The sequence below is a fragment of the Lactuca serriola genome, chromosome 2 (assembly GCF_051521515.1).
Source record: "Lactuca serriola cultivar US96UC23 chromosome 2, Lser_US96UC23_V15, whole genome shotgun sequence".
NCBI lineage: Eukaryota > Viridiplantae > Streptophyta > Magnoliopsida > Asterales > Asteraceae > Lactuca > Lactuca serriola.
Genome location: NC_136409.1, coordinates 107,017,770 through 107,043,112, shown reverse-complemented (window position 1 = coordinate 107,043,112; position 25,343 = coordinate 107,017,770).

Genomic DNA, 25,343 nt, shown 5'->3' with positions numbered 1-25,343 from the left:
ATGTACCAGGTCGTAAGACAGTAGGGTGCAAATGGGTCTTCAAGAAGAAGACCGACATGGATGGTAAAGTACACACTTATAAGGCTAGACTGGTTGCAAAGGACTTCTCTCAAATTCCTGGAGTGGATTATGATGAGACCTTTTCTCCGGTAGCCAAGATTAAGTCTATTCGGGTTCTGTTAGCCATAGCTGCATTTCATGACTATGAAATATGGCAGATGGATGTCAAAACCGCTTTCCTTAATGGAAAGTTGGCTGAAGATGTTTACATGAGTCAGCCAGAGGGTTTTGTCAGCAACGAGTACCCTAATAGAGTGTGTAAGCTTGAGAAATCCATTTATGGATTGAAGCAAGCACCTCGCAGATGGAATCTTTGCTTTGATGAAAAGGTCAAGGAATTTGGCTTTTCTAGGAGTGAAGATGAATCTTGTGTGTATGTCAAGGCTAGTGGGAGTATAGTTAGCTTTTTGGTATTGTATGTGGATGACATACTACTCATAGGAAACGACATTCCAACCCTGCAGGAAGTAAAGTCCTGGCTTGGGAAGTGTTTCGCTATGAAGGACCTTGGTGAAGCTGCCTATATTCTAGGGATAAGAATCTTGAGAGATCGGAGTAAAAGACTAATTGGACTTAGTCAGAGTACCTACTTGGATAAGGTGCTGAAGAGATTCAGCATGCAGGATTCCAAGAAAGGAGAGTTACCCATCCGCTCTCAGTCGGGCTGGGTCTTTACCCTAAACGGAGGAGCAATTTCTTGGAAGAGTTCCAAGCAAGAGACAGTGGCAGATTCTACTTGTGAATCAGAGTATATTGCAGCTAGTGAAGCAGCAAAGGAGGCGATATGGCTGAAGAACTTCATTGGAGACCTTGGAGTTGTACCAGCTATTAAAGAGCCAATGGAAATTTTCTGTGATAGTGAAAGTGCTATTGCCTTAGCCAAGGAACCAAGGGATCACGGGAGATCCAGACACATCGACAGAAAATACCATTTCATCAGACATCGGATCGAAGAAGGACTCCTCGTGGCAAAGAGGGTATCATCGGATGAGAACCCAGCAGATCCCCTCACGAAGGGACTGAGTAGGGTTAAGCATCTTCAGCATGCTCGAAGCATAGGGCTGAAGGATGATATAAGTTTTAGTAGTTAGATAACCCGAAAATTTGTAAAGTGTAATTGACATTTGATGATGAATAAAAGGTGTTTTATTTATGAGTAAAGTGTTGCTATCTCTTGTCAATCGTTTACTATATTTCTTTTGCATGTTTTGACTTCCAGAATAATTTTGTTTGGTATAACATATTATTCAAACCTCCACAGTCGGTCATATGTTGGAAGTAGATATGAATCAAGACTGTCATGTTTGGTTGTAGAGGTCTTGGACAAGGCTACAACAATCATGAGTGCTCATAAGTTCCGAGCATTGGACACAACCCACGCTCACTGGAATCACTTCATGGAATTTTATCTCGAGTGATCGTGAGACGCTAATATCATATAAGTCTTCAAACCTAGAGATATGATATGTTACTTACAAGTTGGTTATGCATTGACTGTACGAAACCGCATTGGTAACTCGATGTTATAAAACGTACTTTTGTGTGTAATTCAATAAGTGGTAGAACAAACATATGAGTCGAAGTTTATCTGTTCCTTCTTGGATTAGAAGCTGATATCTGGGCCCCTCGATGATTTTGTTTTGACCCATGTACCGGGCCCGGGTAGAACTAAGTTGATGTGTTCAATTAAGTTCTAAACAAATCGGAAATCGGGAAACAAATGCTGGACAATAAGCAAGACATGTTCCATGTATTTGTCCGGCTGATATCTAGAACAGAGGATTATATGATCACATATCTTAAATGGCGTATCATCATCTTCTCAGTTCCGAGAGACCTTGAAAGAGCTACGATTGCCGGTCGGTTCCTGAAGTACTAGAGATATAGTTATTAGACTTATCCAAGTGGGAGACTGTTGGATAAGGTGTCTAAGTCCATAACTATTTCGGGCTTGTACTTGACCCGACCCAGCATGGTCCATTTGGGTTGCATGGCACCATGCAATTGGATAGACTAAATGAGAGAAATAACACTTGGAGATTATTAATATATTATAAGTTCTAATATATTAATAATATTATTTAATTAGTTGATCAAAGAATTAATTTGGAATTAATTAAGTGATCAAAGGATAACTAATTAAATATATGGGTTGGTTATGTAAATCATCCATATCTTGCATAGTGGGCTAAGAGGCTCCATGGATTATCAAGTTGGGGTCTACCCATAGGATGCTCCATGGATGCTCCATGGGAGTTACAAATCCATGGGTCATGGAAATGAAGAGTCATGACACATTAGGGTTTACATGGTGTAACCCTAGATGTGCCAACACTATATAAGAGTCCCATTCTCCACAAAATTGGCGACACAAGTTGAACACTAAGAAACTAGAGGGCTTGGCCGATTTTGAGAAGTGTGTGTTATCTCAAGAGTCTTTCCAAGAGCATTTGGTGTTGTGTGAAGCATTTGAGGCATCACACTTGGGGTGCTAGGCTCACAAGGTTTCAAGGAACACAAGCAACAACAAGGTAAGTTATTCTATCTATGATTCAAGTTACAGTTGTTCCCCATGTATGCTAGATAGGAATATAACCTTGGAATTCAACTTTGCATGATAATTAGACAAACATAGATCCAAGGTTATTAGGGTTGCATGTACACTTAGGAAGTGTTAGAATGCTCAAAACCCATCACTTAGTTCACTATAAACAATGCTCTGATACTAATATGTCATGCCCCAACACCATTTAGTTGAATTAAGGTAAAATGTGATAAGATTGTAACCATACTGATTGATTGATGTAAAACACGATGACCTTCTTGCATTGAAATTGAATATGTGAAATTTGTCACCCGTAGACCGATAGGTCCCACTGTAGCTAGCAGTGAGATGTGTGATTTTCAGTCCCATATATATCTATACACACAATGCCCGCTCTCCCTCCAGGAGACTCTGGTTACAAAACGTGACAAAGTGTGACAACCCGATATTTCGGGTCAATGTAATGTAAAACCGATCAAATTTAGGTCAAAATGTAACCTTCCTAAAATCTTATTCGGATTAAATAAAGTAATAGGAATCATATCAAGGTTTGCGTACATAAAAAGAACGTCCAAATCTGACTCCGGATGAGGAAGTTATGAAATTTTGAAGAAATTCCTTAATCACGTCATTTTAATAAATAAATAATAAAAATAATTTCGGAATTAGCCAACGGAATCTAAACGAAAGTCGTAGATCATGGTCTCACCTTCGCGAGGATATAAAGAACGTCAAAAACGGAGTTCGTATGAGAGAGATATGAATTTTTGAAGTTTATTTAAAATAAATAAGAATTTAATTATAAATTCCCGGTAATATCCGAAGAGGAGTCATCGGATTGGACCGAAGTACGCCCTGCGTACCTTCGTACGCCCCGCGTACTGAGATCGAGGGTCTCGGATCGTCCACGTCGCACTATCCGAAGAGTTCTAAACCGTCCGACCCGTCCGACCCGCTGTCCCGTCCGACCCGCCGTCCCATCCGACCCGCGTACCCAGCAACCCGTCCCATCCGAACCGAGGCAGTCGAGGCTTCGGTCATGCATGACGTACGCGTACGCGCTGCGTACGAGCGTACGCCCCGCGTTCGGAGGCGGTTCAGCCTTCCTATAAATAGGATGCGAGGCTTTCCGAAAATGTTGCTCATTTCTCTCCTCTCTCTCACAACTTTGTCTCGTTTTCCGTGCCCGTTATAACCCGAAGCTCTGGTCTTTTTGCTCAAGTCCCGAGGGTCGATTTTACTCCCGAGATTCCCGAGAATCCCGAGAAAAATCCGTTTTCCGAGACGAAACTCTGCCCGGTTTTCCATCTCGCTTTCTTCAATCAATCAAGTGAGTTTCATACCCCTTAATCAACCTGTTAAATATTCTAAATGCTTTTATATGCTTTCAAAAGGGGGGGGGGATACAAGTTAAATACTTATAGTTATTGTTTCAACCACACGTGATTGTACTAATCACATGTGATTAATAACTAGGGAAATCAGTGGTTTTATCACTATTCAAACTATCTATCAAACTGTTTTACTTCTAAAAGTTTTCCAAACCCATTTACTTTTCGAATTTACACTGCAACTGTGTTTTAAGCAAATGTTCCTTATACTCAAACTGTTTTAATCAAATCTACACCTTCAAATGGTTTTATAGATTGACATCAAGTCAATCTTTCGTTAAAAATAATACTTATGTTTCAAATGCCTTATAAATACTTATTTATGCTTTTATATTACAAATTGCATGCCCATATATGTATAGACGTATAAATAATGTTTAAAGGGCTTAGGAAGGCTATCCACCTTGTTTCCTTTTCCTCGATTTGGATGTGGTCTGATAGGATTTCGGGTGACCATCCGAAGGTCGTTTCCATATTAATTATATATCAAATATACATATATAGACATAAAAGTACTTCCATAATCATACGTACTAAACACACTGTTAACAAGTTACCATCGGGGTAACACAGAATCACACTATTACAACTGCTAGATCAATGAGTCAGTTCATTCATGAGTCTATAATAGGAAGAGAATATATACAACTATACTAGAACAAGAAACATTTCATCACACATGCAAGAATACGATAACAAATGTGATCCACTGTATCGGAGCATGCCTTAAATGTCATGGCCCGAGTTGTAGCCAGAATTCTCTTGGAGGGAGAGCGTTGAGTTTGCGTATAGATCTATACTGGATTGACTATCCTACACCTTGCTGCTAGCTACAGCCGGACCTGCAGGTCTGCGGGTGCCAAACGTCATTCCGTTATTACGACCGTTCTTTATGTCGTTGTTATCAGTCGATAGTATGGTGCAATTATCACATTATACCTTAATATAAATCCGGTTTAAGGTAGTAGTAATCAGTACAACAGTAGTTCTTATTATACAAAACTACAGTACTACAATGATTTACCCATTACATATTTTGGTGATAATCTCACTTAAGCATTAATGTACAAACTATATTTTATCAAATGATAGTTATACTTGGGTAATCACACACTTTTACAACAGACGAGTTTACAAAACAGTTAAGCCTTGGTAGAAGGTTACTATTATAGAAAATATAGGATTTTCTGAGAGATTCAAACTTTTGCAAATACTTTTAAACATTTATTTACATTTTTACAAACTTATACATTGGGACAAGTTCAAACGTTTTTGACAATGAACATTGACACTAAAATACTTATGAACTCACCAGCTTAATGCTGATAAACTCTTTCAAAATAACTTGTATTCTCAGGTCATCAGTAGACAGGTACCGATGCCAGCTTTTGAGATGATGGAGCGTACTCAAGACTCATCATTTTGTTATTTTGATTTACGTTATATTTTTGGTGTCTAAAATTTTACAGAACACACATGTATTAAATTTATATATTTAATGCAATGGATGATGTTGTTTGCCTATTTACATTTACTGTGTTGTGATTACCTTACATGACGTCCTCCGCCCCAGAACGTTTCCGCCGTTCTTGGTTTTGGGGTGTGACAGATTGGTATCAGAGCATTGTTTATAGTGAATTGAGTATATCAACCCATAAAAGATATACTAAACTATAAACCCATTAGGGATTAAACTCTGACCAAGAGTCTATACTTTAAATAATAAAATATTTAACTAAGTATACTAGTCTGCATTCATACTAAAATAAGTGTCACAATGACAAGAACGAAAGTATTACGATTGTTAAATATCACAAGTGAGCTCGGGGATGTATGGTCAGTCCTGGGAATGGCATAGCCTGATCAACTATGCTGATCCTAGGAGTGATTAGCACATGCCTTAGAATGGTTGTGATAGGTTAGCAAGTCTAAAAACTTACCAACAATACCACAAGAAGATCAATAGAACTTAAACTTAAAATACTATAGGAGTATTTTGCGCTACTAGTTACACGTATACTATATTCTTATACCTCTATTCTCGCGTAGATCTTGATGGCTAGATATCCATCATGGCGACCCGTACTTTCCCAATGAAGGCAATGCCGGGTGGATCGATGAAGAGCCCGAAGTTAATCATCCAATCCCTTTGAATGATCACCTCGCAGAAGGCTTTTCAGATGGGTCCGACTCCGAGCCTGAAGTCAACGACCTACCGATTGTAGGTCAAGCCCCGAACAACAACCCTCGACCAACGTTTCCAGGTCCCGCACCCATATGGGCAAGCAACCTGAACCGCTGGAGTAATGATCAGGGACAACCCTTACCATACTTTGGAGACCGAACCTTTTACAACGTCAGTGATGGTGGCTCTACTGACCGAGCTCTGCCTGTCATTATCCGCAGAATAGCTCGTATTGTCGAGCAAGGTGGAGCAGCCGTCGACCGAGTCATAGAGATTGATGCCGACTCAGGTGTCAACACAGTCAGCATCCGCCGTCTTGAAGAAGACATGGAACGGACCCGGAGGACAAATAAAACCCTGCTGTAGCAGTTGGCTGCCTCACGAGCTGAAATATTGGAACTTCGAGCTCGTCAGAGGACTCAGGATCGACCCATTCAAGAGGTGTTTCGTCAAGTATCCGACCGCAGTACTCGCCCGGGATTTTCCCATCGCCGTTGGTTGATGTCTAGTACAGCTCCGTCTTTTAATTAAAGGATAGCCTTTAACATCTGTGCTCCAAGTAGCGCCTGTGTGTAAAATGTTTCTAACTTCCATACCCAAATTTGAAATCTAAGAACTGTCAAACTTTTCTATATGCTGAAGGGTGCCTCCTCGCAAGTCTCCCAGGAATAGGAATAATCCTGCACCTCCACCACCTCCTCCGCCTCCGGTCATCGATACTGTAGCCCTGAATGCTGTTGTAGCTGCAGCAGTGGCAACTGCCATGGCTCAGTATCACTCTTCTGATGCCAGCAGAGGTGGAACCCCTGTGGAATCTATTCCGGTCGAAATCCCTGTGCGCTCAAGGGAGTGCTCTTACAAGGATTTTACAAACTGCAAGCCGAAGCCTTTCTATGGCACCGGCGGAGTCATTGCTCTCTCACAATAGTTCGAGAAGACTGAATCAGTCTTCGAAATTTGTTCATGCCCTGCTGCGTGCAAGGTGAAATACGCCGCATGCACCTTTGAGGGTAAAGCCCTAACGTGGTGGAACGGCCACGTCAAAGCGCTAACTCTCGTCGTAGCCAACGACATGGGCTGGGAAACAATGAAAGACCTCATGACTGAGGAATACTGCCCGAGGGGCGAGATCCAGAAACTGGAGCAGGAACTCTGGAACCTGTCAATGAAGGGCACCAATGTGGTCGCTTATACTGCCCGATTCAGCGAGTTGGTGGCCCTCTGCCCCAATATGGTTCCCACCGAGGGGAAGAAGATCGAGAGGTACATATGGGGACTAGTGCCTCCGTATCAGGGGAATGTGCTAGCGTCAAACCCCGCTACCTTCGACAGTGCCAAACGATTGGCACAACGACTCATTGACCATGGAGTCAAAACCCCTGCAACCACAACCACCCTAGCCATCCCGGAACCCTCCAAACCCGCCGATACTAAGCGGAAATTCTGGGATGAAAGGAAGAAGCAGCAGGCTGCCAAAAAGCAGCAACTGGTGGCAATTCATGCCGCAGTAACCCCTACTACTACTACTGCCCCGGTTAGTCGGTATGCTGGAAGTTCGCCCAAGTGCAACAAATGCAGCTACCACCACAACGGCCCCTGCCGTGAATTGCAGTGCTCTAACTGCAACAAGAAAGGACACACCGTCCGATTCTGTAAGTTCCCGGCACAACCTATCAACCAAGTCCCTGGCTCTGGCGCGAGCCCGACCTGCTATGGATGTGGCGAAGCAGGCCACTTTAAGAGGGACTGCCCCAAAGCGAGGAATGCTGGAGGAGCAGGGAGGGTACTAGCTATTGGCCACGGGGAAGCAGTTGCTGACCCGACAGTAGTAACCGGTACGTTCCTCCTCGATAACTCCTATGCATGCATTCTGTTCGATAGTGGAGCGGAGCGAAGCTTCGTAAACCATAAATTTGCTCGCATGCTTAATCAACCACCGCACGCACTCAAAGAACTATTTACAGTAGAAATGGCTAATGGAAAAACTGAAAACACGAGTAGCATATACTTAGGTTGTACCCTAACCCTAGACAACCATTCATTTCCAATCGACCTCATGCCAGTCTCAATAAAAAGTTTCGACGTCATCATTGGCATGGACTGGTTAAGCCTCCATCGTGCCGACATCATGTGCTTCGAGAAAGCAGTCCGTCTAAACCTCCCGTCTAACGAAACTCTTATAGTCTATGGCGACAAACCCGGTGCAAGTCTTCGCATCATATCAAGTATTCAAGCACAGAAATACCTGCGTAAGGAATACCACGCATTCCTTGCTCACGTCGTCGACACGAACCTAGAAACGAAAGAACTAAAGAACCTCCCAGTAGTGAGCGACTTCCCCGACATTTTCCCAGAAGAACTACCCGGATTACCTCCGCAACGACAGGTCGAGTTCAGAATCGACTTAGTCCCAGGAGCTACCCCAGTAGCCAAGTCGCCCTACCGTTTAGCACCAGCCGAGATGCAAGAACTCTCTGGTCAACTTAACGAACTGCTCAGCAAGGGCTTTATAAGGCCAAGTTTCTCACCTTGGGGAGCACCGGTCTTGTTTGTTAAGAAGAAGGACGGATCCTTCCGTATGTGTATTGACTACAGAGAACTCAACAAACTGACGGTCAAGAATCGTTATCCTCTACCACGCATAGATGATCTATTCGACCAACTGCAAGGGGCGAACTATTTTTCTAAGATTGATCTGAGATCCGGATATCACCAGTTACGAGTGCTAGAGGAGGATGTGTCGAAGACCGCCTTCCGAACTCGTTACGGACATTACGAGTTCGTGGTGATGCCATTCGGATTGACCAATGCGCCCGCAGTATTCATGGATTTGATGAATAGAGTATGCCGACCCTACTTGGATCAGTTCGTCATCGTTTTCATTGACGACATCCTAATCTACTCCCGAAGTAAGAAAGAACATGGCGATCATCTGCGACAAGTTCTAGGGACATTACGAAAAGAGAAACTTTATGCGAAGTTCTCGAAATGTGAATTTTGGATCCGAAGAGTCGAATTCTTAGGACACGTGGTAAGCGAAGAGGGAATCCACGTGGACCCATCCAAAATTAAGGCCATTGAGAACTGGTCAGCACCGAAGACTCCTACAGAAATTCGTCAATTTCTAGGTCTCGCTGGCTACTACCGCAGGTTCATTCAGAACTTCTCACGAATAGTGAAGCCTCTTACAACCCTAACCCATAAAGGTGTGGCCTTTGACTGGGAAGAGAAACAAGAAAGAGCGTTCCAAACGCTCAAACAAGCCTTGTGCACCGCACCAATACTATCCCTTCCCGAAGGAATAGAAGACTTCGTAGTTTATTGCGATGCATCAAACCAAGGACTCGGATGTGTTCTGATGCAGCGAGGAAAGGTCATCGCCTACGCCTCAAGACAATTGAAGACACACGAGGTTAACTACACGACCCACGATCTTGAGCTAGGAGCAGTAGTGTTTGCTCTGAAGATCTGGAGACATTACTTGTATGGAACGAAGAGCACTATCTTTACCGACCACAAGAGTTTACAACACATTTTCGATCAGAAGGAGCTCAACATGAGACAACGACGATGGGTCGAGCTACTCAGTGATTACGAATGCGATATTCGTTATCATCCGGGTAAAGCCAACGTAGTAGCAGACGCCCTAAGTTGGAAGGAATATTCTGGTCGCAAAGTCAAGTCATTATCGATAACCATCCATTCACACCTGACTAAGCAAATTCAGGCGGCTCAACTTGAGGCCATGAAATCTGAAAATGTGTCAAGTGAATCCCTTAGAGGAATGGACAAGAATTTAGAAGCCAAGGGTGACGGAGCTTTATATTTCATGAACCGGATCTGGACACCGAAGCATGGTGGCTTCCGAGACTTGGTCATGACCGAGGCGCACAACACTCGGTATTCCGTCCACCCAGGTTCAGATAAGATGTATCTGGATCTTAAGAAGCTATACTGGTGGCCTAATATGAAAGCAGAGATTGCTACCTTCGTAAGTAAATGCCTTACTTGCGCAAAGGTTAAGGTCGAGTACCAGAAGCCCTCTGGTTTATTGCAGCAACCAGAGATCCCGGAATGGAAGTGGGAGCGGATCACTATGGATTTCATAACCAAGTTGCCCAAGACAACGGGTGGACTTGACACCATATGGGTCATCGTTGATAGATTGACCAAGTCTGCACACTTCCTGCCTATCAAAGAAACCGACAAGATGGAGAAGCTTACGAGAACATACATTAGGGAAATCGTACGGCTACATGGTGTACCTATGTCCATTATCTCCGATAGAGATAGTAGGTTCACCTCAAGATTTTGGCAATCACTACAACATTCCCTAGGAACGAGGCTGGACATGAGCACAGCCTACCATCCTCAGACCGACGGACAGAGTGAGAGGACCATCCAAACTCTAGAAGATATGTTGCGAGCCTGCGTGATTGACTTTGGGAAGGCATGGGATACTCATTTACCCCTTGTCGAGTTTTCCTATAATAACAGTTATCACACGAGCATCAAGGCTGCTCCATTTGAAGCTCTCTACGGCCGTAAGTGCAGATCCCCTCTGTGCTGGGCTGAGGTGGGTGATACCCAATTAGCCAGGGGGCAAACTTCCGACAGTACTCTCACCGGTCCGGAGATCATTCGGGAAACAACAGAGAAAATCGTTCAGATCCGTGAACGATTGAAAGCCTCTAGAGACCGACAGAAGAGCTACGCTAATAAACGAAGGAAACCTTTGGAATTTCAGGTGGGAGACCGAGTCCTCCTCAAAGTCTCACCCTGGAAGGGCTTGATACGCTTCGGCAAGCGTGGAAAGCTTAATCCGAGGTACATAGGGCCTTTCGAGATTCTTGCAAGAGTCGGCCCCGTAGCTTACAAACTCGAACTACCAGACGCACTTCGTAACGTACATTCTACATTCCACGTATCTAACTTGAAAAAGTGTCTATCTGACGAGACTCTTGTAATCCCACTCGACGAGATCGAAATCAACGAGAGCCTCAACTTCGTGGAAGAACCTATAGAGATCATGGACCGTGAGGTCAAGCAGACAAAGCAAAACCGTATCCCTATCGTGAAGGTTCGCTGGAATGCCAAGCGAGGACCGGAATTCACTTGGGAACGTGAGGATCAGATGAAACTGAAATACCCTCACCTTTTTGCTTAGTTATTCGTAATTTCTAACTTGCTTAAAATTCTAATTTCGGGACGAAATTCCTTCTAACGGGGGGATGATGTGACAACCCGATATTTCGGGTCAATGTAATGTAAAACCGATCAAATTTAGGTCAAAATGTAACCTTCCTAAAATCTTATTCGGATTAAATAAAGTAATAGGAATCATATCAAGGTTTGCGTACATAAAAAGAACGTCCAAATCTGACTCCGGATGAGGAAGTTATGAAATTTTGAAGAAATTCCTTAATCACGTCATTTTAATAAATAAATAATAAAAATAATTTCGGAATTAGCCAACGGAATCTAAACGAAAGTCGTAGATCATGGTCTCACCTTCGCGAGGATATAAAGAACGTCAAAAACGGAGTTCGTATGAGAGAGATATGAATTTTTGAAGTTTATTTAAAATAAATAAGAATTTAATTATAAATTCCCGGTAATATCCGAAGAGGAGTCATCGGATTGGACCGAAGTACGCCCTGCGTACCTTCGTACGCCCCGCGTACTGAGATCGAGGGTCTCGGATCGTCCACGTCGCACTATCCGAAGAGTTCTAAACCGTCCGACCCGTCCGAAGCTCCGACCCGTCCGACCCGCTGTCCCGTCCGACCCGCCGTCCCATCCGACCCGCGTACCCAGCAACCCGTCCCATCCGAACCGAGGCAGTCGAGGCTTCGGTCATGCATGACGTACGCGTACGCGCTGCGTACGAGCGTACGCCCCGCGTTCGGAGGCGGTTCAGCCTTCCTATAAATAGGATGCGAGGCTTTCCGAAAATGTTGCTCATTTCTCTCCTCTCTCTCACAACTTTGTCTCGTTTTCCGTGCCCGTTATAACCCGAAGCTCTGGTCTTTTGGCTCAAGTCCCGAGGGTCGATTTTACTCCCGAGATTCCCGAGAATCCCGAGAAAAATCCGTTTTCCGAGACGAAACTCTGCCCGGTTTTCCATCTCGCTTTCTTCAATCAATCAAGTGAATTTCATACCCCTTAATCAACCTGTTAAATATTCTAAATGCTTTTATATGCTTTCAAAAGGGGGGGGATACAAGTTAAATACTTATAGTTATTGTTTCAACCACACGTGATTGTACTAATCACATGTGATTAATAACTAGGGAAATCAGTGGTTTTATCACTATTCAAACTATCTATCAAACTGTTTTACTTCTAAAAGTTTTCCAAACCCATTTACTTTTCGAATTTACACTGCAACTGTGTTTTAAGCAAATGTTCCTTATACTCAAACTGTTTTAATCAAATCTACACCTTCAAATGGTTTTATAGATTGACATCAAGTCAATCTTTCGTTAAAAATAATACTTATGTTTCAAATGCCTTATAAATACTTATTTATGCTTTTATATTACAAATTGCATGCCCATATATGTATAGACGTATAAATAATGTTTAAAGGGCTTAGGAAGGCTATCCACCTTGTTTCCTTTTCCTCGATTTGGATGTGGTCTGATAGGATTTCGGGTGACCATCCGAAGGTCGTTTCCATATTAATTATATATCAAATATACATATATAGACATAAAAGTACTTCCATAATCATACGTACTAAACACACTGTTAACAAGTTACCATCGGGGTAACACAGAATCACACTATTACAACTGCTAGATCAATGAGTCAGTTCATTCATGAGTCTATAATAGGAAGAGAATATATACAACTATACTAGAACAAGAAACATTTCATCACACATGCAAGAATACGATAACAAATGTGATCCACTGTATCGGAGCATGCCTTAAATGTCATGGCCCGAGTTGTAGCCAGAATTCTCTTGGAGGGAGAGCGTTGAGTTTGCGTATAGATCTATACTGGATTGACTATCCTACACCTTGCTGCTAGCTACAGCCGGACCTGCAGGTCTGCGGGTGCCAAACGTCATTCCGTTATTACGACCGTTCTTTATGTCGTTGTTATCAGTCGATAGTATGGTGCAATTATCACATTATACCTTAATATAAATCCGGTTTAAGGTGGTAGTAATCAGTACAACAGTAGTTCTTATTATACAAAACTACAGTACTACAATGATTTACCCATTACATATTTTGGTGATAATCTCACTTAAGCATTAATGTACAAACTATATTTTATCAAATGATAGTTATACTTGGGTAATCACACACTTTTACAACAGACGAGTTTACAAAACAGTTAAGCCTTGGTAGAAGGTTACTATTATAGAAAATATAGGATTTTCTGAGAGATTCAAACTTTTGCAAATACTTTTAAACATTTATTTACATTTTTACAAACTTATACATTGGGACAAGTTCAAACGTTTTTGACAATGAACATTGACACTAAAATACTTATGAACTCACCAGCTTAATGCTGATAAACTCTTTCAAAATAACTTGTATTCTCAGGTCATCAGTAGACAGGTACCGATGCCAGCTTTTGAGATGATGGAGCGTACTCAAGACTCATCATTTTGTTATTTTGATTTACGTTATATTTTTGGTGTCTAAAATTTTACAGAACACACATGTATTAAATTTATATATTTAATGCAATGGATGATGTTGTTTGCCTATTTACATTTACTGTGTTGTGATTACCTTACATGACGTCCTCCGCCCCAGAACGTTTCCGCCGTTCTTGGTTTTGGGGTGTGACACAAAGCAAGTGTATTGCAGTGTGATGAAGTAGTATCTCACATTATCGTTATCTTGTTCTAGTTATGACGTATACGTTCCTTTTGTAAATGTATATGTTCCTTTGGTAAATGTATATGTATATGTTTATGTTCCTTCCTGTTCTTGTAAATGTATAAGTTCTTCTTGTAGTTGTATATGTATAGTATTCTTCTTGTACTTGTATATGTATACATTCCTCTAAGATATACCTATTATATTTTACTAGTATGGTTGTATTGTAACTGACTTGTAGGAAATACTCCATTACTCAGTTTATATAATTGAGTTAAGTAAAACTTTAAAAGCGAGATTTAATATTCCTATAGGTATTTAGCATGTATAATTATGAGTTAATCGACAGTCAGACTAGTGTATCCTACCCTAATCCCACACCCAAACAAGGAACAGGAGTCAAGGTTATTAACAATAGTCCTAAGTCCACTAAAGCATATGGATACTTAAATATCTATATGAATATGATTTTGAAAGTAAAGAGTTTTATAAGTAATTTAAAAAGGGTTTTGAAATGAAGTTTAACAGTGTTTAAAAGTAGTAAAGTTCTTATGTTTGCAAGAATTCAATGTATAAGTAAAAACAATTCAATTGTGTTTCAACTTGTATCCCCCCTAAAAGCATTTTAAAAACAAGTAAAAGGTTGATTGTAGGGGTATGAACTGACCTGCAGTGAGTGGTTTGACTGAAAGAATGATTTAGGATGGAAAGTATTCCAAGTGGAAATCCCGAGCACAAACAGATCCTAATAAACATATAATAACACATATATGTGTACTATTAGTGTATATAACAACTAATCATGTATGGGAATCACCCTTAGGAACTATAAATCACTCACAATGGAGTGTATCAATCACATATTATTGATAAGGGGGAGTTTACTGCCACACTTAAAGGCGTTTACAACCCTGGGTTTGTTTACGGCCGTAAATGCTTGATCTTATGAGGGTTTTCGGTCCTAACTTGTATCTAAGAAGTGTTCGCAGTCTCATCTGGTAACCGAAGAAGGGTTTTCGTCCAAACTATGAACTTTTGAAGGGTTTACGGCCATAAGAAGAGTTTACGGCCGTAAAATCTTGAAGATCATGCATAAAATGGTTGTATCCAGGTTGTAAGTCTAGTGACTCTAATAGATAATAAGATAATAGAAGGAAAACTTACGATTTGAAGGCTTCTGGGGGTTTACGGCCACCAAGAACAAGTGAGTGTTCTTGATGTTCTTGGTGAAATGGATGAAGATTTGAAGATCTAGTCAAAAGAGTTGTATTTATGGATGAAATCAAAGGGTTTCATTTGAATGTGAAAGATATTAACTCAAAATGAAGGAAATACTTACAACTTTGAAGAAAATTGGAAGTGTTCTTGATGATAGTTGAGAGAGAATTCGAGTTTTTGCCTTGAAGATGTGAGGAATGAGGAAGAAATGAAGGAATTTGATACTTAAGGGAAGGGGTTCACAGCTAGCTTGGAGTTTACTGCCATAAACCTGAGTTTGTAGCCGTGAACTCCTTTTGATGGAGTTTCCGGCACGATTTCTACTCGACTGACTTAAGTTAACACATCCCTAATTACACACCTTGAATGCATTAGGGTTAGAACAGTCGAACAAACCGTTAGCAATGCTAAAAGATAGTTGACACGAGTCTGAGTTTTGATTGAATTGATTGACACTACAAGATAAAAATTGCGGCTTGTCACAGTGGCGAAGGTCGTCAGTGCACACTATATATACATGTTTTCGATGATTTAAACATAAATAGTTCCATATTTGAGTTAGTTAGAGTCTTTTACTTGTGCGGGTATGACCCGTGTTCGAGTGTTGTCCTATCTTTATCTGTGATATTAAGTTTTTTAGCAAACCAAACACACTTTAATTGTAGAACCAAACATCACCTAAGCCGTGGAAGGGTAATATCAGAAAAGAGGGAAATTATGACAATTTTTTGCACAAATGTGTGACTTTTGTGGACACAAAAATGAACTTAGGACATAACCGAACATTTTTTGAAAATTTGGGGGCTTTTGTGGCATTAGCCCTAACAATAATAATAACAATATCATGAATAACAAAAGATAACAATAATAATACATGTTGTAATAGTATTTTTAATAATTTTAATAATTATAAATATAATTATAATTAAATAGTTAATTTAAATAATAATAATAATAATAATAATAATAATAATAATAATAATAATAATAGACTATTGACCACAAATTGCACATGGAATGAATTTCATGCAATTTTTCACATAGAAAGTGTTTCACACGTAATGTGTTTCGCATGAGATACCCACCTTTCTCATAAGTAATTAGTAAAAAAAATTTCGATGGCCCGTTATTATTTAAAAAAGAGGGTTTTTAGTTGTTTTACATACAAATTCGCTCGAATTTGTCTTGTATTTCTAATTTATAGGAAAATGCCAAAGTTTCATGCTTAGAATTACTTATGGTCATTTTCGTCGAAAATCAAGAATTTCTTTTAAATTAGTGTTTGTGAGTTTATGGGAAATATATGGGCAAGTTCGGCCCTAATGGTGGACAACCCGGGCGGTTGACCATGGCCTATGTGTTGGATTAATGTGTAAGTCCATAACTATAATTGGTAAGACTTGACCCGACCCGGCATGGTCCATTTGGGTTGCATGGCATCATGCATTTGGATAGACTAAAATGAGAGAAATAACACTTAAAGTTTGTCAATATATTATAAGTTCTAATATATTAATAAGATTATTTAATTAGTATTGATCAAGGATTAATCTAGAATTAATTAACTGATCAAAAGAAGACTAATTAAATATATGGGTTGATTGTGAAAATCATCCATACTTGTATAGTGGGCTAATGCTTCATGGATTGTCAAGTTGGGCTAAAACCCATAAGATGCTCCATGGATGCTCCATGGTATATGTGAACCCATGGATCCAAGGAAATGGAAAGCCATGACAATTAGGGTTTACCCTAATTGTCAATAACTATATAAGCATCTTATTGTTGACAAAATCGGTCACTATGAGTGAGAGAAAGGGCTAGCCGATTTTCATGGAGTGTGGATTTCTCTCTAATCTATTCCATGTGCATTTGGTGTTGTGTGAACCATTTGACGTGTCACACTTGGAGCAATAGGTACTCAAGCTTCATGAAGACATTCTACATCAAAGAGGTATGTAATTCTAACTTGATATATTCATATGAATCAATGTTATTATGCTAGTTAGGATAAATACCTTTAAAAGATCATATTTTCATGTATAATAGAGAAAACATAGATCCAAGGTATTTAGGGTTGCATGTACACATAGGAGTGTTAGAATGCTTAAAACCCAACAGTGGTATCAGAGCCTAGGGTTGTATATCCGGTGAGACTCTTGTAATCCCAATCTATGAAATCGAGATCAATGAGAGGCTCAATTTCATGGAAGAACCGATAGAGATCATGGACCCTGAGGTCAAGAAAACGAAGCAAAGTCGTATCCTGATAGTGAAGGATCGTTGGAATGCCAAGCAGGGACTTGAATTCACTTGGGAGCGGGAGGATCAAATGAAACTAAAATATCCTCACCTTTTCCTTTAATTATTTATATATATATATATATATATATGCTTAAACTCTAATTTTGGGATGAAATTCACTTTAATACGGAGATGATGTGACAACCCGAAATTTCTATCTTGTAGTGTCAATCAATTCAATCAAAAGTCAGAATCATTTATGCTATCTTTTAGCATTGATAAGGGCCTGTTCGTGTGTTCTAAGCCTAGTACATTCAACGTGTGTGATTAGGGATGTGTTAACTTAAGTCAGTCGAGTAGAAATCACGCCAAAAACTCCATCATAAGGAGTTCACGGCCGTAAACTCCAAGCTGATCGTGAACCCCTTCCCTTAAGTATCAAATTCCTTCATTTCTTCCTCATTCCTCATATCTTCAAGGCTGAAACTCGATTCTCTCTCAACTATCATCAAGAACACTTCCATTGTTCTTCAAAGTTGTAAGTATTTCCTTCATTTTTAGTTAATATCTTTCACATTCAAATGAAACCCTTTGATTTCATCCATAAATCCAACTCTTTTGACATGATCTTCAAATCTTCATCCATTTCACCAACAACACACACTTGTTCTTGGTGGCCGTAAACCCCCAGAAGCCTTCAAATCGTAAGTTTTCCTTCTATGATGTTGTTATCTATTAGAGTCACTAGACTTACAAACTGGAAACAAACATTTTAGGCATGATCTTAAAGAGTTTACGACCGTAACCTCTTCTTATGGCCGTAAACACTTCAAAAATTCATAGTTTGGCTGAAAACCCTTCTTGGGTTACCTGATGAGACCGTTAACACTTCTTAAGTACAAGCTAGGAACGAAAATCCTCATAAGATCAAGCATTTAAGGTCATAAACAAATCCAGGGCCGTAAACGCCTTTAAGTGTGGCTGTTAACTCCCTCTTATCAATCATATGTGATTGATACACTCCATTGTGAGTGATTTCTAGTTCCTAAGGGTGTTTCCCATATATGATTAGTTGCTATATACACTAATAGTACACATATATGTGTTATTATATGTTTATTAGGATCTGTTTGTGCTCGGGATTTCCACTTGGCATACTTTACATCCTAAATCAATCTTTCAGTCAAACCACTGACTGTAGGTGAGTTCATACCTCTACAATCAACCTTTAACTTGTTTTTAAAATGCTTTTAGGGGGGATACAAGTTGAAACACAATTGAATTGTGTTTAGTTATACATTGAATTCTTGCAAACATAAGAACTTTACTGCTTTTAAACACTGTTAAGCTTCATTTCAAAACCCTTTTTAAATTACTTATAAAACTCTTTACATTCAAAATCATATTCATATAGATATTTAAGTATAAATATGCTTGAATGGACTTAGGACTATTGTTAATAACCTTGACTCATGTTCCTTGTTTGGTATTGGGATTATGGTAGGATACACTAGTCCGACTGTCGCTTAACTCATAATTATACATTCTAAATAACTACGAATATTAAATATTTCCTTTAAAGTTATACTTAACTCAATTATACAAAATGAGTAATGGATTATTTTCTACAAGTCAGTTACAATATAACCATACTAGTAAACTATAATAGGTATAGTTTAGAGGAACATATACATATACAAGTATAAGAAGAATACTGTACATATACAAGTACAAGAAGAACTTATATATTTCCAAGAATAGGAAGGAACATCAACATATACATATACATTTAACAAAGGAACATATACATTTACAATAGGAATGTATACGTCATAACTACAACAACATAACGATAGTGTGAAATACTACTTCCTGATACAACAATACACTTGTTGTGTCACGTTTTGTAACCAGAGTCTCCTGGAGGGAGAGCGGGCATTATGTGTATAGATCTATATGGGACTGACAATCCCACATCTCGATGCTAGCTACAGTGGGACCTATCGGTCTACGGGTGACAAATGTCACATATTCAGTTTCGACGCAAGAAGGTCGTCGTGTTTTAAATCAGTCAATCAATATGGTTACAATCTTATCACATTTTACCTTAATTCAACTAAATGGTTTTAAAGGTAATTAGTGCGTCGGTAGATGCTTTATATGATATTATTGCACACTTGCATTTTCCTATTACATTCATATAGTGATATTCTCATATAAAAGGTAATGCAAACTATTTTCGAGTAAAAGACAGTTATAAACTTAGGAAAACATATATTTCTACAAATGAACAAACACACAAAACAATCAGGTCTTGGTAGAAGACTACTTTCCATTTTAGTAGAAAATATAGGATTTTCTAGGAGTTATACAAACAGTTTTCATCAAGCACTTACAAACATTTTCATCAAGCTAATACAAACATTTGACACTAAAATACTTATGAACTCACCAACTTAAATGTTGATCAACTCTTTCAAAATAACTTTTATCCTAAGGTCACCAGTAGATAGGTACTGATAGCTAGGTTTTGCGAAGATGGAGCTTATTCAAGACTCATCTTATTATATTTGTTATACATTCATTATTGGTTTCATTTAAACTTTACAAGAACACATGTATTAACTATTACTATTAATGCAATGGATGTTGTTGCTTGATTTATTTTTGTGCATTGTTATGATACCATACATGACGTCCTCTGCCCCAGAACGTTTCCGTCATTCCGGTGTTGCGGTATGACTGATTGGTATCAGAGCATTGTTTATAGTGAACTAAGTATATCAACCCATAAATTATATACAACTATAAATACAATGGGGTTAAAAATACTTTGACCAAGAGTTATACTTTTTAATTAATAAAATATTTAACTAAAGTATACATACATGCATTCATACTAGGATTTTGTGGAAGAACCGGTAGAGATCATCGACATGTGGAAGCTAGGGTGTCCGTTACTAATTTCTTGGGGTAGTTTGAGTTTATAAGCTACAGGGCCGATTCTAGCGAGAATCTCAAAAGGCCCTATGTATCTTGGATTTAGCTTCCCACACTTTCCGAAGTGTATCAAGCCCTTCCAGGGTGAGACCTTCAGTAGAACTCGGTCTCTAACATGGAATTCCAAACCTTTCCATCTCTTGTCAGTGTAGCTTTTCTATCGGTCTCTAGAGGCTTTCAATCGTTACGAATGTGAACAATCTTCTCTGTCATCTCCCGAATGATTTTTGGACCCGTGAGAGTGCTGTCAGGAACTCGCCTTTAGCTAACTACGTGTAACCCACTTCAGCCCAGCACATAGGATATCTGTACTTCCGACCATAGAAGGCTTCAAATGGAACAACCTTTATGCTGGTGTGGTAATTGTTATTGTATGAGAACTCGACAAGGGGTAAAGGAGTATCCCATGCCTTCGCAAAGTCAATCACATAACCTTACAACATATCTTCTAAGGTTTGTATAGTCCTCTCACTATTATCTGTCCGTTTGCAGATGGTAGGCGATGCTCATCTCCAGCCTAGTTCCGAGGGAACTTTGCAGCAACTTCCATAATCTTGAAGTGAATCTATTGTCTCTATCAGAGATAATAGATATAAGAACACCATGCAGTCATACAATCTGCCTAATGTAAGTTCTTGTTAGCTTTTGTATCGTGAACTTGGTGTGCGAACTTGGTTAACCTGTCCACGATCACCCAAATGGTATCGTGACCACCCGCTGTCTTAGGTAACTTGGTTATGAAGTCCATAAGAATTTGCTCCGAATTCCACTCAGGTATCTCCAGTTGTTGAAGTAAACCTGAGGGTTTCTGGTATTCTACCTTAATTTTAGCGCATGTAAGACACTTACTTATGAAGGTAGCAATTTCTTCTTTCATGCTAGGCCACAAGTATAATTTCTTGAGATCCTGATACATCTTATCTGAAACTGGGTGAACGGAGTATCGAGTATTGTGCGCTTGCTTCATGAGCACGTCTCTGAAACCACCATGACTACGTGTCCAGATCCGATCCATGAGATATAAATCTTCATTACCCTTGACTTCTAGATTTTTATCCATTCCTCTTAAGGATTCCCCTACCACGTTCTCTAGTATCAAGGATTCTAGTTGTGCCTCCTTGATTTGTGTGGATAGATGTGAATGGATAGTTATAGTCAATGATTTGACCCTTCGAGCAAAGTATTCCTTCTGGCTTAGGGCGTCAGCTACTACTCTGGCTTTACCAGGATGCTAACGAATTTCGCATTCATAGTCATTGATTAGCTCGACCCACCATCATTGTTTCATGTTGAGCTCCTTCTGGTCGAATATATGTTGAAGGCTTTTGTGGTCTGTAAAGATAGTGGTTTTCGTTCCATACAGACAGTGTCTCTAGATTTTAAGAGCAAATACCACTGCTCCTAACTCAAGATCATGTGTCGTGTAGTTTACTTCGTGTGTCTTTAGCTGTCTTGAGGAATAGACGATGACCTTTCCTCATTGCATTAGCATACAACCAAGCCCTTGGTTGGAAGTGTCGCAGTACACTATGAAATCTCCTATCCCATCAGGGAGAGATAGTATTGTTGCGCTACATAGGGCTCTCTTGAGCGTTTGGAACACATTTTCCTGTTTTTCTTCCCAGCTAAAATTTACATGCTTTTGCATCAGGGTGGTAAGTGGCTTAGCTATTCTTGAAAAGTTTTGAAAGAACCTGTGGTAGTAGCCAGTGAGACCTAGAAATTGACGAATTTCTGTCGGTGTCCTTGGCACTGACCAATTTTCTATTTCCTTGATTTTGGAAGGGTCCACATGGATACCCTCTTTACTTACCACGTGACCCAAGAATTCGACTCTTCGAATCCGAAATTCGCACTTAGAGAATTTCACATAAACTTTCTCTGTCTGCAGCGTTCGTAAGACTTGTCGTAGATGTTGACTATGTTCCTCTTTACTGCACGAATAGATAAGTATATCATCGATGAACACTATCACAAACTTATCCAGTTAAGAACGGCACACCCGGTTCATTAAATCCATGAACAATGCGGGCACGTTTTTCAATCTGAAGGGAATCACTACGAACTTGTAGTGACCATAGCGAGTTCAAAAGGCTATTTTGGGAACATCTTCCTCTAAAACTCGCAGCTGATGGTACCTGGATCTTAAATCAAAATTTGAAAAGTAGCTCGCTCCTTTGAGTTGGTCGAACAAGTCGTCAATGCAAGGAAGAGGATATCACATACGGAAAGATCAATCCTTCTTCTTTATGAACAAGACTGGTGCTCCCTAGGGCGAGAAACTTGGTCTTATAAATCCTTTACTAAGAAGTTTGTTAAGCTGACCGGAAAGTTCCTGCATTTTTGCTGGAGCTAATCGGTAAGGCGACTTGGCCACAGGGGTGGCTCCAGGAAATAAGTCGATTCTAAACTCGACTTGCCACTGCGAGGGAACCCCTGGGAGATTCTCAGGAAGATGTCGGGGAAATCACAGACATTCGGGATGCTCTTCAATTGTTTTATCTCTTTGCTCAAATTGACAACATGGGCTAAGAATGCATGGTGCTCCTTTCGTAAGCACTTCTGGGCTTGAATGCAAGAAATGATTCGAAGGTTTACGCCTTGTTTGTCACCGTAGATCATTAAGGTTTCATTTTTTGGAAAGTTTAGACGAATGGCTCTATCAAAGCACAGAATGTCAGCATGATGGAGACTTAACCAGTCGATGTTGAAGATGACGTCGAAACTTTTAATTGAAACGGGCATGAGGTTGATCGGAAACGAATGGTTATCTAAAGAGAGAGTACATCCTATGAAAATTTCGCTATAAGTCTTAGTCTTTCCATTAGCCACTTCTACGACGAATGTTTCTTTTAGTGCTTGTGGTGCTTGATTAAGTAAGTGTTTAAATTCTTGGTTCACGAAACTCCTCTCCGCTCCACTATCAAATAGTATGCATGCATATGAGTTATTGAGGAGGAACGTACCCATGACTATGGTAGGGTCAGCCACTACTTCCTGGTGACCAATTGCAAGAATTCTTCCTCTCCGCCAACATTCTTGGCCTTATGGCAATCTCTTTTGAAGTGCCCTGTTTCTCCACACCCGTAGCAGGCCTAGCTTGCTCCTGTGCCAGAGACCTGGGTGATTGGCCTAGCTAGTGCCTTGCAGAATCGAGCCGTGTGACCCTACCTGTCATAGTTAACAAAGTGCATTTCACGGCAGGGACCGTTTCTGATGGAAAATGCACTTATTGCACTTGGGCATGCTCCCTGAATATTGTTTTGCTGGCGAAGGGGTTGTTGCAACATGAAAAACCACAACATGTTATTTCTTGGCAGATGGTTGTGCTGCTTGGGTTTTCTTATCCCAGAACTTCCTCTTGATATTACTTGTTTTGGCTGGTTCTAGGACAGCAGGAGTAGTTGTGGTTACTTGTGATGGGACTCCATGGTCAATGAGTCTCTGGGCCAACCACTTGGCACTGTCGAATGTAGAGGGGTTTGAAGACAAGACATTCCCTTGAAACGGAGGTACCATCCCCCAAATGTATCTTTCGATCGTCTTGGTCTCCATGAGGACCATACATGGACATAGGGCCACCAAATCACTGAATCTTGCCGTATAGGCCACTATGTTGGAACCTTTCATCTTAAGGCTCCATAGCTCTTCTTTGAGCTTCTGAAATTCACCTCTCCGGCAGTACTCCGCTGACATAAGGTCCTTGAGTGTATCCCAACCCATTTCGTTAGCCCCTACTAGGGTGAGTGACTTGACATGGCCATTCCACCACGTCAGGGCTCTATCAGAGAAGGTGCAAGCAACAAATTTTACCTTGATAACCTCCGAGCAGAAGCAAATCTCAAAGACTGACTTGGTCCTTTCAATCCATTGAGACAGGTAAATGACTCCTCCAGTCCCATTGAAGGTCCTGGGTTTGCAGTTGGTGAAGTCCTTATAGGTGCACTCCCTTGGACGTGCATGACTGCCACCTTGGTTAGAGTGGGTACTTGTTCCGGCACCACTGGTACCACCAGAATTCATCTGTGTCGTGGATGCTGTTACGGCCGCAGTCACGATAACTTGAAACATTACCGCTTCAAACTGTCGTGGAGGTGGTGGCGGCGGTGGAGTTATTGGAGGATTTCTTCTTGGACGTTTGTGAGGCGGCATCTTTTAGCTATAAAGGATGAAATGATGGTAAGACTTCCGTAGAGTTTATCAAGAGGAATAGTATTTGAGTTGGATTAGAGTTTGATAAAGGAGATTGGTAACGGGAATAATATTTTTCATATTAGTTGGTATTGAAACTACATCTAGTTTAGAAAATTTGACCCAAGAGTAGGTCTACCTCATACCAACAGAGGGGAAAACTCGACAACATAATGTTCTAGGGAAATAGTACTTCTAGACAAGAATATTTACATAAAAGAGTGTTACTTAAAGAATCTATGAAGGCTAGTCCTTTAAACCAAAAGAAAAGGTCGAGTAGAGCATCTACTACTAACGGTGGGCACCCCTCTGACGAATCCTTAACTCAGCCAGTTGACGCTCCACACTAAGCAGGTGTCTTTCGTATACTGTTAGACGTGCTCGGAGCTCAATGACTTCACCTTGAGTTGCATCTAGATCTTGCCGCAGAGCTTCATTGTCCATCATAGCTCTCCTATGAGCAACTTCCAGATGACGAATGCGATCCGTATTAGTGCTTCAATCTGCCTCAAGTTCCACAGTTCGCTGAATGGCTGCGATACCTAGCTCAACATTGAGATCTACTAGGCGAACCAGGATTGGAAGGGCTCTTTCTGCGGAGCCTCCTTCATTCAGGTTGTAGAAGTTGTGGTCCCCGTTGTATGGGAGGTGTTCACCTTGCT